Here is a 14,015-nt window from a genome sequence, read left to right as displayed (position 1 = left end):
TTGCTACAGGACGTGCCTGCATCAGAATGTTGTTGGTTCATGCCCCTACTAGGCCCCGTGGAAGGGGGCATCAAGCATTTAATGCTCCTCATGAGAAGAACATTATTAATTCTGAACTTTCCTTGACAACTCTCATGTCCTGACCCCTTGTTCTAGAAGCACCTCCAGTGGAAGAGTGTGGCGTTCTTCACAACATTTGTATAGAAAGGTTGTTGCAAGATGTCTTCTGGATCACCGCCTCTTTAACCCTATAGTAACTAAGAGGCCGTTGCACCTCTCCCTGTCTACCCGCTCCTGTATTCATGCTGCTGTGGTAGTTAATTTACTAGAACCATGAGAGTGTGTGCTTGTGTGATGTTGCTTTGTGTTACCATAAGACAGGACGCATAGAAAATGCAGTAGGAAACTGATGTATTTAACACTCCGGCCCATCAAGTACTTATGGTAGCAAAGGCTGTCTAGCTTGTCATAACATTAAGTAGTTTGCCTTCTATTGTGTTGACCTCTGCCCCTCTACTGCCAGACGCCCCACAGTCACCAGAGACAGCACTGCAAATCTTCATACCATTACCCCCACAAGCCTGCAGCAAAATGTGTGTGGTTTTAGGTACTAAACACATCCCTTATAGGTCACTGCGGCTCAGCTCAAGCACACATGCGGTCCTGGAACATGGGCCTAACCAGAGAAGCCAGACAGTCGAGCCGCGGTGAGGTCTTGAGAACTGAAAGGGCACTCGAACCACACTTGAGTAGGAAAAACTCTAGGGCCGAGCCTTCAGCAACCCTCGGAGAGCTGATCATCAAATTGGAAGCCTCTATCCTCCCCGGAGCCAGGACATCTAGGGAAATAAGTAGCCCCAGCCCTCCCTCCCGCTAACCAAAGCTTCACCTTTCAGCCCACAGGCAACTTTGCCATTTGAAAAAGGTTGCACAGGAGAACAGACTGTAGACACTGTGCGGGGTGGAGGAGCCGGCGTGCTGCTTCCAAAGGAATCTCTTTGGCCAGCTTGAGTTTCTCATAACTACTTTAGCATGGCTGATCACTTTTCCAAGTAGCGCTCACTGATTGCTCAAATGTGTTGCTGCTCACTGTCCATGTTCTTTAAAAGTCCTTTAGTCGTGCTCACTAAATAACATTTCAAAACGTGCAGAAAAGAGGGCAATAAGTTATGCCCCCTTACCACCACCAGCACTTCATTGTAGTAAGTGCGATTCACATTTTTTCAGAGATCTCTCTTTGCAGAAAGTTGTGCACTTCAATGGGAAAAGCAAAACTCGCATAGATATCTGCATAATGTTGTTTTTTTCTGTAGTGGTTACACTCAATGGTCTAGTACTTCATCCAGCCATTGCCTCATTCTCTCGTCCACTCACTCATCTGCCCAGACCACCACACACAATCCCTCCAAACAATGAAGAAGCTCATTCAGTAACACAGGAAGCCACTCCGAGCCTGTTCCCTGTGCAGTCACACCGCTTGTCTCATTGCAATGCTCTGGAATTATTTTGTGAAAATGGGGCCCCACTCACTTGCACAGCCAGTGCACTTCTTCTTGCAAGGAATCCCAGCAGCAATCAGAATGGTGAGTACTCGAAGCAGGCGTCTTGGTTAAGCAGGCACCACAGCGATAGAGCCTCACTGCCCAGAGGAACATCCGGAAGAAGATGTGGGTTGCTGATGCGGTGTCCATGGTCGCCTGTGCTGCTCTTAGTGTGTTCACGCCGCTGCTGCTGGATTGTGTCCTCCTGTGCGAGTAGGTGTTGAGGCCTCCACATAGGGCACCGTTGCCACACACTGAGCCGTACTGGCGTTGTGCACCTGATCGTTGACAGGGGCGTACTGAACTTGCCGCACACAGAAGAGCTTGAGGAAGAAGGAGTAGCAGAGAGGCAAGACTTAGAGAAATACTGAAAAAGCATCCATGGAGGGCGCATTATCTTCAGTATCTTCTCTGTCTCTCTTACTCAGTCATCAAAAGACCATGTTTGCATTATCTGCGGCTACCTTATTATGTTTCTAAGCACAACATGTCAATTGCCTCCTGGGTTCGTTATCTTGTGCGGGGCTCTCATAAAAATGCCGCATACATTCAATCGCACTTGAAGACATGAAATGGAGTAAAGAGGGTGACAGCTTGAGGGGTGGCTCGCCTTGGCTCAGGTGATGATGCTAAAGGTTGGTCAAGTGGCTCTCCAGGTGCCATTAACTTAGATGATGAAGGTGGGAAGTGAGTCCACGCTCGCCGCTGGCTGATGGGCTGAAAAGAAGAGGTTGGTGCCGAAGATGATTGTGATCGGTGCTGAGTTCACTCGCTGCAGCGACTTAGTCAAGTGGTCGAGGCCGCGCTCATCCTTGCTATCATGAAGATGCGCTGCTCCTGTTGCCATGGACTTGCTTTGTGAAGAGAAGGGTTCTGTGGCTCTCCCTGGCTTTGAATTGGTGAACAGGAGACTTTGGTGCCTAACCCACTGTACACACACGAAGAGCAGGAGTCACTGCGAGGATTGTCATTGGCTAAGATAGCAAAAAAAAAAAAAGGTGCCTGTGCCAGCCTCACCCTTGACTGGATTGATGAAGAGGACACGTTGGTGTTACCCAGTACATTAGCTTGTGTAGTGATGGCCGAGTGTCAATCTAATTCTGAATGGGTTGATGGGGGATTTGTTCCAAGCGCACCAGGGGTTGAGGTGGTGAGAAAGGGGGTAGGGCCAGGCTCACCACTGGCCAGTGTGTGGAAGATAAAGTTTGGTCGCAGGCTCAACACTGGCTGAACACTTGTTCACGAGAAGAAGACAGGGTTTGGTACCTTGCACATCATTGGCAGAGGTGTTGAAGCCATGAGGTTAATGTCAAATAAGCAGCTGGCAGCATCCTGGGTGAAGACTCACTTCATGAAAGGCAATGAATTATTTCTGTATGGGAAAGAAACACAAGAGGGTGTTAATAGGGCACTTGCACGGCATACCCATATGAATAATACACAAGTGCGTCGAAAACCCAACTATGCATGGGAATAAAACCGCACACAGCATGCAACCTGCAGCATTAACATAGGAATAGTGGAAGATACTGCGATAAACTTTCAGAATTGTATCATTCCTAATTGTTGCCGCTACAGGCCCCCCACTTGAGCCTTCAACCACAATTCCTCTTCAACTGAGATTATTTCTTCACTAATCTCCCCTACAGCGCAGGTGAGAAAAGTCACAATAGCGGAGTTGCAGCGCGAGCCTTTGTGATCTTCCACCTACCCGCTATACGGAGGTCCAAGGCGTGGACTAAAGAGATGTGATCCTGGTCCGGTCTCGGGCGGGTGCGGTCTTGGTCCAGTCTTCGCCTGGGCATGTCCCGTCTAGTAGGGACAATGTGCGCTTTTACAGCGCCGTTGACAAGGGCCCACCTCCTCCAAACTGCACCTGTGAAAAGCAGTATGGGATATTGAGTCCAGTCAGCACCAATCACATCTAAAAGCATTGAATTTGCCATTATAATACTTTTCTATTTTTGCTTCTTTATTTTCATATAATGCTAAGAATCATGCCCGAGGATACTAAGGCACAATTCTTTTATGAACACGTGTGATAAAGAGGGGCCTGCCATGTACTGCGTGCAATAATGCACCCCACCATGTGTACATCACACATAGATATTTTGCACGATTCCTTTTCTGATAGCACACTGTATGTCCCAGGTTTCATTTCTCAGGTGTTATATTTTTATCAATTTATTTTTTGCACATTCCATTTGGCAAAGGTCAGGTTTCAGCAGGTGCACATCAATACATGACTACATATCATCAAAATAAGAAAATATCACACAATGAATGTCTTACCTCCGATGTTGTATTTATCGAATTCTTTTGTTGAACTTCCGGGCTCTCGTCTACTTTGGGCGTGGATCACTCATCGCTGTTGTCTTAAATTGGAATAAGAGGTAGAAAGACCTACAAACATCCTCCCTAAACTAACAGGGCCACGGCTACACCCTACACATCAATCTCAGGAAAAGCATTTTAAGCAAGGCAAAGCATGCACAAGAAACCACAAATACCCAGGGCTAACCGGATTCCATATGAACATGGAAAACGCAAAAGCCCCACAACCCATTTACAATAGACGGCAAATAACACAGCAGCGAAAAGAAGTATACAAGCAGAGTACCAGCATAGACATCTATCTGCCATCAGTGGCCCTGTGCATATAAGGTGTGCCTGTTGTGTGACAATGACAAGAATGAATAAAACATTGCAAACACGGCAAGGCGAACAAGTTCAAAAAGAAAATAAGTTACTTACCTGTAACGATAGTTCTTCAGCATTGGAATCTTTCATATATTCACATGATTTCATCTTGACAATGGGGAATGATTCACGCATGTGAATCTATGAAAGATCCAAAACTGAAATAATAAAAGATTACAAACACAACAAGGAAAACAAGTTCAAAAACAAATAGCACAGGGCTAACCGGATTCCATATCAACATGGAAAACGCAAAAGCCCCACATTTCAAATGAGTATAAACACAAAAAAACATGCAATAAAAAACATAAGCCTTGCCGTGCACTCACAGTTATCTAACATTTGTGACATGGGTCATTTTGTGCATGTGGTACCTATTCTACCTAAGCAATTCTTGGTAATAGAATCATTTTGTAACATTTAGAGGTTTGAATAAAATGGCTTCTGCGCATTAGCGCCGAGAGGCCCAGGTCCTACCGCAGGATGTCTTCACACAAGCTGCCTCCCTTCAGGGGGCCCTGTGCGGCCCTTCAAACAGAATCCTGCATGATGGATGAAAACAGGTCATATTACAAATCATCCTGGGGTATCAATCCTGGCAGCACATTTACATACACAAGTGAGCTTTAAAAGAACACAAAGGACTTCTGGATGACTTTGTTGCTACAGGACGTGCCTGCATCAGAATGTTGTTGGTTCATGCCCATACTAGGCCCCGTGGAAGGTGGCATCAAGCATTTAATGCTCCTCATGAGAAGAACGTTATTAATTCTGAGCCTTCCTTGACAACCCTCATGTAATGACCCCTTGTTCTAGAAGCACCTCCAGTGGAAGAGTGTGGCATTCTTCACAACATTTGTATACAAAGGTTGTTGCAAAATTTCTTCTGGATCACCCCCTCTTTAACCCTAAACTAACTAACAGGCCATTGCACCTCTCCCTATCTACCCGCTCCTGTATTCATGCTCCTATGGTCGTTAATTTACTATAACCATGAGAGTGTGTGCTTGTGTGATGTTGCTTTGTGTTACCATATGACAGGACAACTGATGTATTTATCATTTCAGGCCCATCATCTACTTATGGTAGCAAAGGCTGTCTAGCTTGTCCTAACAATAAGTAGTTTGCCTTCTATTGTGTTGCGTTACAAAGCTGAGCTCTGCCCCTCTACAGCCAGACGCCCCCACAGTCACCAGAGACAGCACTGCAAATCTTCATACCATTACCCCACAAGCCTGCAGCAAAATGTGTGTGTTTTTAGGTACTAAACACATCCTTTATCGGTCACTGCGGCTCAGCTCAAGCACACATGGGGTCCTGGAAAATGGGTATAAAGAGAACAGTCGGAGAGTCGAGCCACGGTGAGGTCTTGAGACCTAAAAGGTCTCTCAAACCACACTTGAGTAGGAAAAACTCTAGGGCCGAACGTTCAGCAAACTTTGGAGGTCTGACTATCAAATTGGATGCCTCTATCCTCCCAAAGACCAGACATCTGGGGGAAGGAGTAGCCCCAGCCCGCCCTCAATCTAACTGAATCTTCACCTTTCGGCTCACAGGCAACTTTGCAATTTCTCTGGACTTCTTTAGCATGGCTGTTAAGTCTTTTCCAAGAAGCACTCACTGATTGCTCAAATGCTTTGCTACTCACTATCCATGTTATTCAAAAGTCCTTTAGTCGTGCTCACTACATGACATTTCAAAACCTGCAGAAAGGAGGAGAATGAGTCCCCCTCACACCAGCACTTCATTGTAGTAAGTGCCATTCACATTTTCATCAGAGTTCCTCTCTTGAAAAGAGACGGACACTTCAATGGGAAAAGCAAAACTCTCATAGGAAAGTGCATTGTGTTGTGTTTTTTCTGTAACGTCTACACTCACTGGTCTAGTAGTTCATCCCTCCATTGTCTCACTCTCTCGTCCACTCACTCATCTGACCAGTCCACCACACACAAACTCTCCAAACAAAGAAGAAGCTCATTCAGTAACAAAGGACGCAACACCGAGCCTGTTCGCTGTGCAGTCACACCGCTCGTCCCATTGTAATGCTCTGGAATTATTTTGTGGAAAAATGCAGCCCCACTCACTTGCACAGCTAGTGCTCTTCTTCTTGCAAGGATTCTCGGCAGCAGTCAGAATGGTGAGTACTCAAAGCAGGCGTCTTGGTTAAGCAGGCACAACAGCGATAGAGCCTCACTGTCCAGGGGATCGGTGCAGTGCTGTCCTGCTTCGGGAGGTGTGGCCAGGCTCACAGAAGGGAGAGCACTGGATCTAAGTGGCATTAAAGCTGGTCATCTATGAAAATAAAAGAAAATAGGTTATTAGACAAAAATAAAAATATTTCAGAATTGTGCAACCTGACTGAATGACAAAGAGTGATACAAGCAACTCTCATCAGAAGGCACTGCTCACAAGAAGGTGAATGAGGAATGACAAACACCTCCCAAGAGACATCACGGGCCCAGATCTCTCTTTGTTTGACTGAAATTGAAGGCAACAGTACATTTTTGTAAATAAAGCATTGTGGGGTCTGTGCGCTGGTGCAGTGCAATTGGAAATTTACAACTGGCTGACGAAATCCAAAGTATTATATATTGTCTATTTGTGCATTTCGTGAGCTTTGGTGGAAGCATCTTTGATAAAGGTGAGAGCGCCAACTTTTGTGAATGTCAAGAGCATTGCAAATCTGAACCTGCACGGCAAATCCAGAAAGGGGGCAGCACACAGTAAAGGCTGCTACGAGTGGCAAAAGGTACCCATGACGATGTGTCGTTTATACAGTAAAACCCCTGATGATGTGTCGTTTATACAGTAAAACCCATCCATTCTCTCCATTGGCACAAGGGGCCAAGTATGCCAGATGGAAGGACCATGAACGATTCTGCTCTATTATGTTCTCCTATTTGTTTACATGGGAGTATGTGAGAGGGATTTGAGCATCAACCTAGGCTGAGGTCTCCCTGCCCTCCCCTTGTGTATTTTAAGCTCTGAAAGTCCTACCTCTTTCTGCCAGGAGCAGGTCTGTCCTTGGCTCTTGTCTCGGGAGACGGCTCCGGCTTCTCGTACCTCGAGCTGCATGTAGGTTGTATCTGTGGAAAAGTCTACACCCGTCAGAGGATGTGGGTTGCTGATGCGGTGTCCATGGTCGCCTGTGCTGCTCTTAGTGTATTCACGCAGCTGCTGCTGGATTGTCTCCTCCTCTGCCAGTAGGTGATGAGGCCTCCACAAAAGGCACCGCTGCCACACACCAAGCTGTGCTGATGTTGTGCACCTGATCGTAGACAGTGGCGTATTGAATTGGCCGTTTGCAGAAGAGCTTGAGGAAGAAGGAGCACCAGAGAGACAAGACTTTATCTGAGAAAAACTGAAGAGGCATTCATGGTGGGAACATTACATCCTGCATCTCTTCCTCTCTTACTTGGTCTTCAAAAGACAATAATGTTTGCATTATCTCCAACTACCTTATTTACGTTTTTAAGAAGAACGCCTCAATTGCCTTCCGGTTTCGTTATCTTCTGCAGGCTCTCATGAAAATGCTGTATACATTCAGTAGAACTTGATGAAATTAAATGAAATAGGGAGGGCAACAGCTTGAGAGTTTGGTTTACTTGACTTGGGTTATGAAGCCATAGGCGTGGCAACTGGCTTCCTATGGGTCATGGGGATGAAGTGTCCTTGTCAAGGTCACTGTTGGTTGTGTTGATGACGAGGAATGATGCTTGACTTGCTATGAGCTGAAGTGATGACGATGCTGCGTCAAGGGCAGGGGCATCTTTGGCTGTAATGATGAAAAAGAATCATCCGCAGTCTGCTAGCTTTTGGAAAGGTGAAGAGTAGAGGTTTGTGCCAACTTGCCTGGACTGAGCTGATGAAAACAAGTGGTTGGTGCCTTGAACATCAATGTAAAATAAAAAAGAGGGAAACTGCAGGTCAATAGGATGAGAAGACCATACATTGCTCACCATGGTGCCAGGGCGATGAAGACAAAGATTTGATGATGGGCTCATCATTAACCGAAGAGAAAACAAAACTGAAGCCTGTGCTGGGCTCACCATTGGATGAGGTGATGGATGCTGATGGTCCAGGCGGGGACAGGCTCACCACTGGCTGAGGAGATGATGTAGTAGTTGATGGGACGATGCTGGTCTCACCATTGGATGAGTTGATGGGCGCTGATGGTCCAGAAGGCGACAAGCTCGCCACTGGCTGAGGAGATGATGTAGTAGCTGATGGGACGATGCTGGGCTCACCTTTGGATGAGGTGATGGATGCTGATGCTCCAGAAGGAGACAAGCTTGCCACTGGCCGAGGAGATGATGTAGTTGTTGATATGACAATGCAGGGCTCAGCATTGGATGAGTTGATGGGCGCTGATGGCCCAGGAGGAGACAAGCTCGCCACTGGCCGAGCAGATGATGTATTTGACAGAGTTTGGTACCACGCACATTATTGGCAGAGGTGTTGAAGCCAAGAGATTAACGCCAAGTCAGCAGCTGGCACGCTTCATGTTTAAGACGATGAATTGTTATCTCTGTATGGGACAGAGAAATAAAGGGGCTTCAATGGAAACAAATTACACTACAGATTCACAATACTTCTGACCACAATAAAATGGCAGTGTTGGACCATACTGGACAGGTGCCTAGCAAACCCCTGTGAGCCATACAGAAGAGTGAGCCAAAACCACAGAATTAACATGGGAGTTATGTAGCATACAGGAAGCCTGCGGCACCAACACAGGAAGCCTGCGGCTCTAACACAGGGATCCTGAGCATTAACACAGGAATCCTGGAACGTCTTTCAGGATTCCTGTGTTAATGCTGCAGGTTTCACGCTCCAGGATTCACGCCTGCAGCATTGCCTGCGCAATCACAAATGCAACACAGAGAAAACCCCCTCTAACAAGAACCGTTTTTGACTTAATTTACACATTTTATCTCAGGCCTATTTCACATTATAAAGAATTTCACACAAACTCATTTTCCAACGTAATTTTTTTTTTAAAGCATCAGAATACGAACTCAAAAATGATTAAAAGCCCTCTGATAAAACACATATTGCATTCACACACCATCGAATACACCAATAACACGTTCCTGCCACAAGATCATAGACAAACAGGTATTCCTGGCCCCTCTTCTTCGGTAATGCTAGGCGCACACAGAGTGGACAAACCATAACATATGCCAGTGCACTCCAGCTGGTCATCAAGCCGGTTCTCAACCACAGAGTGCCACCCTCTTTGGTGGGTGAGGGCCCCACACTGGAAGAGGGGAGCTGAGCAGGAGTCCAGGTTGGGGGGCTACAGGTGGTCTCCAGTTTCCTGACACCCAGAACAGGTTAACTGCTGAGTGTTTGTTCTAAGACCCACCAATCAGTTTCTGGGGTATGTACATATTTTGAGGGGCTTCACCAATCAAAGCAAGCAGAATAGGGGAGCCTCAGTAAAGGGCTAGCTTCTGTGCTTTGATGTGTTCAACTCCGCAAGGTCAATCCACAGTCAGGAAGAGACACAGCCAGGAGTGTGCTGACACCACAGGGGGTTTGACTTAACTGGAAGTGGGTGTATTCCACACGCCACTGAAACTTGACTGAAGTGATGCTTCTGGGGTAAGGGCAGAAACTTTCCATAGAATGCTTGGAAATATTAACGCAGGGGGTGTGTCACCCCAGCACACCAGGGACTGGATTTCAGCTGTAGAGACACCTCAAGGGGGCGGGTCCGGTACATTCTAGGTTAAATGAAGGGCTAGCGCAGCCTCAGAGAGGCCCTGGTTTTGAGTTGTCATCTATACAAAGACGTCCCTAAAGGCCCCCCTGTGCCCACTCAGTGAAGCAGACAACAGGCTCCGGGCTCACCCTATCTCACACACGCTCTCTATCCAAGTCCCACATTAATGGGTGAATGATTCATTTCAGAGAGTCTAGTGTAACCTTTTAGCATGAGATGTCAGCTGGCATCCCTCTCCTGAAGCCAACTTGTAAAAGGTCTTTCCCATCCACCATGAATCTATGCTGCCACCAGTGCGTGTCTCAGAGATCACCGAAGAACGCTGGCTTACGGGAAAAGATTGTGTGCTCTTTGTACAGTCAGATAACATGCCGTTGCTGGATGCCAAGCTCAGCGTGTGGTTAAGTGTCCTTGCTGGCGCTTCTACATTCACGCGGAGGGTGGCGGTGGGACTGCGGAGGTGAGCTCTAGGGGAAGGATGTAAAACTTTGGCTTATTTTTTGCCTGCACCACTGACGTTGTAACTTTCAGTAAAGAAGCACAGGAGAGCCACATGAATTGCCCTTTCCAAGATGGCGGCCTGACCAGAGAATTGTGCATGAGGCTCCTAATCCAAGATGAGGCAGAGCCCTTTAATTCCTGTTTGAATCATCTATACGGAGGAATTTACAAATGATGGATGCATTGCAACACTAAGTTCCCTTAATTTTCAGTGCATTATTTGCCCCTTTGCTACAGTTTTGCCCCTACTTCTTACTTCTTGCAGTCGGAACTTTTAGTAATCTCCTTCTGCATGTCCTTGCTTGGCTCGCTCCTCATCGATGTCAGCGGGAGTTTGGTGCCTTGTTATTAACTTCAGTATAAATGTATACATTTTTCTCCTCAGTCAAGAGCTCCAGGACAGCCCAAGAGGATTTATATACCATTTTGTGAACTTTCCTTCTCACTTGGAACATTATAAGAGATATTTGCCACTGTTAGACCTGCCATTTATGGCGTGGTATCCGTCCAAACTTTTTTGCCTTCACTTCCTAATTTTGGCCGTACTCGTTTTGCAGGCATTAGGACTCTGTGCACTTTACCCCGGCTAACCAGTGCTAAAGAGCTTGTGCTCTCTCCATAAAACATGGTAAAATTGTACTACATCCAATTGGCACATTCAGTTTACTTGTAAAACCCAAGTAAATTCGATTTCATGTGCATGTAAATTAAATGCTGCCAGTGGGCAGCAGTAGCGCTCATTGTGCCGCCCACTACAGTAGCTTTAAAAAAATGCCTCAGGTCTGTCACTGCAGCCTGCGCTGCAGCTTTGAACTGTAATTTCGACCTGGCAAAATACAACTTTTTTCAGGCCTAAACCTTCCATTTTAATACTCATGTGTCACCCCTAAGGGAGGTGCTAAAGGCTCAAAGGGTAGGGTGCATGGTATTTAAAAAGTAGGACATGTGAGTTTAAGTTTTACATGTCCTTATAGTGAAAAACTCCTGACATCGTTTTTCACTGTTGTAAGGCCTACCTCTCCCATAGGCTAACACTGGAGATGTACAAAAAATAGATTTCCAGCATTTTATTTTGGGGCTTTGACAACACTGGACCATCTACTGAAGTGGCAAACCCGACCAACAGAGGAGAAATGGGGGCTCTGCAGCGAGAATCATTTTTACATGTTTTGTGTTTCTGTCCCACATTATTAGAACCTCGCAGACGCTTGCTACACCAACAATTTAACCTCCTGAATGCATGGTCCTGCAGGCAGGCCTTTATAGCAGCCCTGAATCCGCCAAACACAGATTTGAACGCCAGGCTGGTCAAATTCATGTCCGTATTTTTGCATACGCTGTAACAACAGGAAAATGGCGAATGAAGTCAACGCCATTCATGATTTCGACTTAATCATTTAGGAAAAAGTGACTTTAATTGCGATCACAAATTCTTGCGCTATTATTTTTAGTTTTATCTGGATTTGTGAATTTTAGATTATGCCTATTCCTCACCCCAGTCCTCTTTAGTTCCCCCTCCGGCCCACCAGCAGTTTGCAAACAACACTTTACCTCTGGCATGTTTTAACATGAAATGATAATGCCTTTTTACCAATTATATATTTTATTCAGTTTTATATATTGGCACACAGACACTTTATATAGTTTTATCATGAGTCTGTTCTTCCACTTAAGGCAGACATCACCTTGAATGTTTTATGTTGGTTTAATTGCAAAGATTTTTTAATAATCATGCAATAACCTTTGATTTACACAGGCTAACACTGGGTTACCTTATTTCGATTAAATAAGGACTAACTTCAGATAGAGAGCAAAAAAGATAAATTATGTTGACACTCAAATGAATTGTAATTTTAAACCCTCTTTAATGGTAAAGCCGGATTTTAGATTAAAACTTTGAAAAAATCACTTTCAGGAGCAGGCATTTTCCTTCTCAGAGTTTCTGAGGCCTTCTCAGGAGTTTCCAGCTGCCTGGGCTTGTTAATAATTCCCCAAGTGAGGATGTGTATTGGGCTCAAAAAATGCACCTGGGTGACTGCTTTATCTCCCCTCGGAGGGATCCTGGGGAGAGTCAGGGGAGCGGGGAACAGACTGCTTTAACTGGAGAGGGTCTCCGAGGGACGCTGGAGAGGGGGACGAAGCCAGGAAGAGAGTGCTTTATCTGGGCAGAGTCTCCTAGGGGCGCTAGAGAGAGACGGAATCCAGGTAGTGACTCCTTTATCAAGGCAGAGAGTCAGGGGAGCGGGGAGCAGACTGCTTTAACTGGAGAGGGTCTCCGAGGGACGCAGGGGGGGGAGCCAGGAAGAGAGTGCTTTGTCAGGACAGAGTCTCCTAGGGGCGCTAGAGAGAGGGGCGGAGGCGGGAAGAGACTGCTTTATCAGGACAGTCTCCTCTGGGCGCTGGAGAGCTCTGTATGGAGAGACAGATACAATGTTTCCGGGGTGCTGCCCGCTCCGGGGGTACAATGCCCCCACCCCCGGCAGCGCTACACTGTGTCCGCTGCAGACCCGGCCTGAGAGGAGGCGCACAGCACCTGTCAGCACACAGAGGTCACCACAGGCACACTCACCCCGTGAACCGACACCAAGCCAGAACCTTACCACACTTACACTCGCACACACTCGATACTTTCCACACACGTTACAAATGTAACCACACAGGAATTGTTCCTACAGGACCGACGGACCCCACCGTCCCAGTGAGAGCTTCACCCCAGGGAATCCCCCACACTTTACCAGACACGACTCACCGCATTGACATTTACCGTTTTAACACAGGGGACCACTTATCGCTTGGGGGGCTGCACTGTGTGGCGCTTTTCACGAGAGGGGTGGACATTACCACACGGACACGTGCGGCCTTCCATCCACGGGCCCTTGAACCACACTCGCCAGAGGCTCCGCGCCTGCGCGGCAGTGAAAGAGAGAGAGAGAGAGAGAGATATGGAGAGATGGGGAGAGAGAGAGAGGGAGAGGGAGAGAGATGGAGAGCGAGAGAGAGAGAGAGAGAGAGAGAGGGAGTGAGGTGGAGTGATAGAGAGAGAGAGATGGAGAGAGAGAGAGAGAAGACGCGGAGGGGGTCTCTCTCAATTGTCAAAGGAATGGTCAGCACGGGCTTTTACCACACAGAGCTTTACATCCCTGTGTAAATTTGAACACACCGACGTGTGTCGCCTTGTACTACAGGAGACCGTCCACAAGAAGCACATTACCCACACCTCGTGTAATGTGACTGGTGCTCAGTAAAGAGCGGGAGTGGTGTGAGGTCTCTCAGGACCCAGGAGCTCCCCCCTCACGGAGGCGTCCGGCAGCCCTTCTCCTGTGTCTCATGTTTCCCGCCTCTCTCTCATATGTTATCCATTCTCTCTGGAGGGGTATTCTCTGACTCTCTCTCGCCCTCTGGCGGCTCCGCGCCCGCGCAACAGTAAAAGGCGGGAAGGCGCGGAGCCGGCCCTGTCAGCAGCCCGCCCTACCCCCCCCCCCCCCCAGGCACCCCTGACCGGGACAGCTCGATGTTCATGCTTCACGCTTAGACCAGCCCGGAGC

Source organism: Triturus cristatus, chromosome 12, assembly GCF_964204655.1.
Source record: "Triturus cristatus chromosome 12, aTriCri1.1, whole genome shotgun sequence".
NCBI lineage: Eukaryota > Metazoa > Chordata > Amphibia > Caudata > Salamandridae > Triturus > Triturus cristatus.
The sequence above is the reverse complement of the archived record's forward strand: the minus strand, read 5'-3'. Positions refer to the sequence as shown.